Here is a 6,087-nt window from a genome sequence, read left to right on the forward strand (position 1 = left end):
AACCCTAATGTCACCTAGATACTCCATTGTCACCTCAAGTATCCGTGGGCATGATTATACGATATGCATCACACAATCTCAGATTCATCTATTCAACCAACACAAAGTACTTCAAAGAGTGACCCAAAGTTTCTACCGGAGAGTCAAGAACGTGTGCCAACCCCTATGTATAGGTTCATGGGCGGAACCCGCAAGTTGGTCACCAAAACATACATCAAGAGGCACATGATATCCCATTGTCACCATAGATAAGCACGGCAAGACATACATGAAGTGTTCTCATAAAAGACTCAATTTGATAAGATAACTTCAAAGGGGAAACTCAATTCATCACAAGAGAGTAGAGGGGGAGAAACATCATAAGATCCAACTACAATAGCAAAGCTCGGGATACATCAAGATCGTGCCATAGAGGGAACACGAGAGAGAACACGAGAGAGAGAGAGAGAGAGAGATCAAACACATAGCTACTAGTACATACCCTCAGCCTCGAGGGTGAACTACTCCCTCCTCGTCATCGAGAGTGCCGGGATGATGAAGATGGCCACCGGTGAAGGATCCCCCCTCCGGCAGGGTGCCGGGAAGGGCTCCCGAGAGGTTTTTGGTGGCTACAGAGGCTTGCGGCGGCGAAACTCCCGATCTATCTTGATATTCGATGGTTTTAGGGTACGAGGGAATATATAGGCGAAGAAGTCGATCGGGAGGTGCTCAAGGGGCCCACGAGACAGGGGGCGCGACCCTGTAAGGGGGGCGCGCCCCCCTATCTCCTAGGCCCCTCGAGTATCTTCTGACGTGGACTCCAAGTCTCCAGGATGATAATCTTCCAAAAAATCACGTTGCCGAAGGTTTCATTCCGTTTGGACTCCGTTTGATATTCCTTTTCTTCGAAATACTGAAACAGGCAATAAAACAGCAATATGGGTTGGGCCTCCGGTTAGTAGGTTAGTCCCAAAAGTAATATAAAAGTGTATAATAAAGCCCATAATCATTCAAAACAGGTAATATAATAGCATGGAACAATCAAAAATTATAGATACGTTGGAGACGTATCACCAGGCAACCCAGCTTGGCAAAAACTGAAGTCATAAAGGTGCATATCATGGCGAAGACAAGACGCATATGAGTAGACAACACATATATATTGTGAGCTTGACACTCTGAAATAATGATCAGAATAAGCTTCTGTAAAAAGAAGCCCCCAAGTCATAAGGAGTGTGTACATTTAATGATGTATACCCCTTGAGTGTATTGTTGATCCGAACACTGGTAGAGGTTTAAAAAATCGAAGAAGAGAAAAGATGGGTGAAAAAGAGAAAAGATGAAAAAGTTACAAGTGTGGATTTAGGTGTAGAATCTGCGGAGCCGAGCTGCGTTCCATGGGTTTGGCTCTAAGCGATTATCCGAAGCATTGCGCAGGCGATAGGATCCTCCAGTGAGAACTTCCTCTATGATGAAGGGACCCTCCCATTTGGGCTTGAGATTGTCCTTTTTCTTCTCTGGTAGGTGCAGAACAAGCTCACCGACATTATAGGTCTTTGCCCGTACTTCCCTGCTTTGATATCGCCGGGGTTGCTGTTGGTAAAATGCGGAACGGGCCTTCATGACGTCGCTCTCCTCCTCCAAGCCATCCAGATCGTCCTGCTGATCGAGCTCAGCCTCCCTTTCTTTATACATGCGCACTCGAGGTGAGTCATGAATAATGTCACAAGTCAGTACTGCCTCGGTGCCGTACACCATGAAAAAAGGTGTGTATCCAGTCGTGCGATTGGGCATGGTGCGCAGCCCCCAGAGTACGGAATCGTGTTCTTCAACCCACTGCTTGTCTGATTCGTGCAAGGATCATACTAGTCTGGGTTTGATGCCGCTCATAATCAAGCTGTTAGCCCTTTCGACCTGACCGTTTGTCTGAGGGTGATATACGGAGGCATAATCGAGCTTAATGACCAAATTAGCACACCAGGTTTTTACCTCATCGACCGAAAAGTTGGAACCATTGTCAGTAATGATACTATGCGGTACACCATAATGGTGCACCACACCTGATATGAAGTCTATAACTAGTCCGGCCTCGGCTGTTTTGACTGGTTTGGCTTCTATCCACTTAGTAAATTTGTCGACCATGACCAGTAAATATTTCTTCTTATGGCTTCCCCCTTTAAGAGGTCCGACCATGTCAAGCCCCCAGACTGCAAAAGGCCACGTAATGGGGATTGTTTGCAAAGCAGTGGGCGGCATATGGCTTTGATTTGAGAAAAGTTAGCATCCAACACATCGCTGTATGAGGTCTTGTGCGTCTGCTCGGGCCGTGGGCCAAAAGAAACCCGTATGGAAGGCCTTACTTACAAGGGCCCAAGCAGCGGCATGATGGCCACCAAGATCGGCGTGTATTTCGGCCAAGAGTTGTTGTCCTTCTTCTTCGGAGATACACCGTTGTAAGACTCTGGTTGTACCTTTCTTGTACAGTTCCCCCTCATGAACTTTGTAAGCCTTTGAACGTCAAACAATGTGACGGGCCTCCGTCTGATCATTAGGGAGCTCGCTCCTATTAAGGTAGGCGAGGAAAGGTTCGGTTCATGGGGCGATTACGGCCATGATTTCATGGGCCGATGGTGTTATCTCGGTGTCCGAACCCCCGACGATATCGGAGTTGTGTTCGGAATCCGGGGGTATGGTTGGCTTTGGAACAATGTTGCCGCTGCCGTCCTGCCACACTACGGATGGCTTAAAAATCCTCTCAACGAAGGTGTTAGGTGGGACGGGGTCGCATTTAGTGCCCATGCGGGCAAGTATGTCCACCGCTTGATTACTTTCTTGGGCCACATGATGAAACTCGAGCCCTTCAAATCGAGCCGAAATTTTGAGTACGACATTACGATAAGCCACCATCTTCGAATCTTTTGTCGAAGTCTCCATTTATCTGAGATATTGTGAGGTTTGAATCCCCACGCACTTCAAGGCATTGAATGCCTATGGAGACGGCCATCCGAAGACCATGTAATAAGGCCTCATATTCGGTTGCGTTGTTAGAATCTGTATATATAGTATTTGGAGAACATAACGGATTGTATCTCCTGTGGGGGATGTCAAGATGACACCAGCCCCTAATCGAGCTAACATCTTGGAGCCGTCGAAGTGCATCACCCAGTTGGAGTATGTGACGTATTCTTTAGGTATTTTGGCCTCTGTCCATTCGGCGACGAAGTCAGCCAATACCTGAGATTTAATAGCTCAGCGTGGCTTGTAAATTAGTTCAAATGGTAGGAGCTCAATGGACCATTTGGTAATCTGGCCGGTGGCGTCCCGTTTGTTTATAATATCATTAAGGGGTACTTCGGAAGCGACCATGATGGAGCACTCTTGAAAGTAGTGTCACAGCTTGCAGGATGCCATGAAGACCGCATATGCTATCTTTTGATAATGCGGGTATCGGGATTTACATGGTGTAAGGACCGTTGATACATAATATACCGGGTTTTGAAATGGGAATTTGTGTCCCTCCTCATTCGGTTCGACGACGAGCACCGCACTCACTACTTGGTAAGTTGCAGATATGTAGAGCAGCATTGGTTCGCTGATATTTGTTGCGGCCAGGATTAGGTTGCTTGCTAACAAAGCCTTTATTTCCTCCAGTCCGGCTGTGGCAGCGTCCGTCCACACGAAATTTTCAGTGCGGCGTAGCAAACAATATAACAGCAACGCCTTTTCCCCTAATCTGGAGATAAAACGGCTTAAAGGTTCCACGCACCCAGCTAATTTTTGGACCTGCTTGAGGTCTGTTGGTGTTGCCAACTGTGACAAGGCTCAGATTTTAGCGGGGTTCGCTTCAATTCCTCTATTGGAGACGATGAACCCATGCAGTTTTCCGTCTGGAACGCCGAAAACACATTTTTCTGGGTTGAGCCATATGTCATATGTTCCGAGGTTGTTGAATGTAAGGCGTAAGTCATCAACAATGAATCGACATGTTTGGTCTTGATGACTACGTCATCTACGTATGCTTCCACAGTTTTGCCTATCTGTTTTTCCAAGCATATTTGAATCATGTGTTGGTAAGTTGCGCCGGCGTTCTTGAGCCCGAAAGGCATAGTATTGAAGCAGAAGGGCCTGTCGTGGGAACGATTCCGACAATAATAAGATATAGGGTAATGGAGCATGATCTATCAAGACGCATATGGGTGACACGGTGGTTTTAGTGAGTTCGGGCCTCTCACGATGGATGTAACAACCATACGTCTCATGCTCCGGAGAGGCTTTGTTTTATCTGAGTATATATTCTGAAATTACAATGTGTGTGTGTGAGAGAGGAACCGATCCCCATGCCTGAGCTAAATCCTGAGACTAATGGTGAAAAGAGAGAGGTGGAAGAAAAGAGCCCCTAGTCTAGTGGTGGGGGTGGCTTATATAGAGTGCGCCACCCCCTCACCTCCTATGTTACAAAGTGGAGCATCAATGTCATAATGCATGCCCACTACAAAACCGTCATGCTGACTATTGGTCTTCGCATATCCAAGTGAGTTACACGGCCGAGTGGAATGAGTTCGTCGAGTGGAGTACCGTGCTCCGAGTGGTCGTTATCGTCCGAGTGACTTTCAAGCTGCGGTACATCTGGACGGCGATCTGGCCCAGGGGCCCAGTACAAAGTGTACGGTGTCCATGGGTAGGGTCTTTAGGTCAGGCCTCTTACCCTACCCCTAATACATGTCCTCGTCATTAGCCCCCGAATCGGTCGAGGTTGAGCGGGTCGAGTCGAGGTGAGTTCCCAGATGAGTCGAGTGCTACGGAGGCACTTACGAACTTAGTCTGGTCACCCGGCGGTCTTATCTCCGCGTGTTGCCTTGACGGATTCCAGACTGCATGGTGTTCGAGTGAAATGACCTCAAACGGGTCCGCGGAGGAGCGTTGAACTCACCTTGTAGTAATTTTTTTGGGAGTGATTTGGAGCTGGTCCTGCATCGAGTAATTGATTACTCGGAATTTCTTCATGCCTGGAACATGTCTTTTTTGTTGTTTGGCCATCAATCGGACCGGGCGGACCATTCCGAGTGGATACCATTCCATTGGGGGCACGCTGAGTGCACCCACTGGGTGTAGTCCCCGAGACTGCCGTCGACTGCGGGCAATCGGCGGGAGTCTTAGAGCCTGTCTTTTTTGTTGTTGTTTGGCCTTCACACGGACCGGGCGGACCGTTTCGAGTGGATACCAACAGTCGGCGGGAGTCTTAGAGCCTATCTTTTTTGTTCTTGTTCATCACTTTGACTGGTCAGGCCGTACCGAGTGGAGATTACTCCAGTGGGGGCACGCTGAGTGCACTGACTGGGTGTAGTCCCCGAGACCGCCGTCGACTACGGGCAGTCGGCGGGGGTCTGAGAGAACTAAAAATATTCTTAGCTGGTACTGATCGAACTTGTTCTTCTCTGACTCGGAGGTCGAGTAATTCTGGCGCTGGTTTTGCTTCGAGAAAAATGTTTCTTTCTGAGTTCTCTTCCGGTGGGGGCGTCTCTCGGATTGGTTTATGTTTGCTTGATAGAACTTTTGAAGAGGAATCAGCAGTCGACCAGTTGGACGATCCTTGAGCAGCATTGATCAGCTCATCAGTAAGGCCCTCAGCAATGTTCTTGTCGTTCATGTCTCAGTTCACTTAGCAAGGCACTCAGCAATGGTCTTGACGTTCTTGTCAGTCGTCTGCTTTGGCGCCAGCCGTTGGATGGGCCTTTGACAGTGCGCACAATCTCGTCCTTCTTCTTGACGGTGCAGACCTGAAGTGGTGGTCCTGGCCGACCCGCACTTTGCTAAGCCCCCCGAGTGGGAGGATTGCTCACTGCTTGATAAGATTTTTCAAACTTAGGCGAGTACTGGACTGCAGCTAAGCCTCCGAGTGGGAGGATCGCTCACCACTCGGTAGGATTTTTAAAACTTAGGCGAGTACTGGACTGCAACTAAGCCTCCAAGTGGGAGGATCGCTCACCACTCGGTAGGATTTTTAAAACTTAGGCGAGTATTGGACTGCAGCTAAGCCCCCGAGTGGGAGGATTGCTCACCACTCGGTAGGATTTTTCAAACTTAGGCGAGTACTGGACTGCAGCTAAG

At 48.4% G+C, this 6,087-nt stretch overlaps 1 long non-coding RNA gene across 1 annotated transcript in view; it reads left to right on the forward strand.

The window, feature by feature from the left end:
• Positions 1-5,474: 5,474 nt before the first annotated feature.
• Positions 5,475-6,087, forward strand: part of LOC119281925 — a 17,821-nt gene continuing 17,208 nt past the window's right edge. Inside the window, exon 1 of the long non-coding RNA XR_005138576.1 lies at positions 5,475-5,487. This is a non-coding gene — a long non-coding RNA (uncharacterized LOC119281925). The remainder of the gene's footprint in view (positions 5,488-6,087) is intronic.

This window comes from Triticum dicoccoides, chromosome 3B (assembly GCF_002162155.2).
Source record: "Triticum dicoccoides isolate Atlit2015 ecotype Zavitan chromosome 3B, WEW_v2.0, whole genome shotgun sequence".
In the NCBI taxonomy this organism is placed as follows: Eukaryota; Viridiplantae; Streptophyta; class Magnoliopsida; order Poales; family Poaceae; genus Triticum; species Triticum dicoccoides.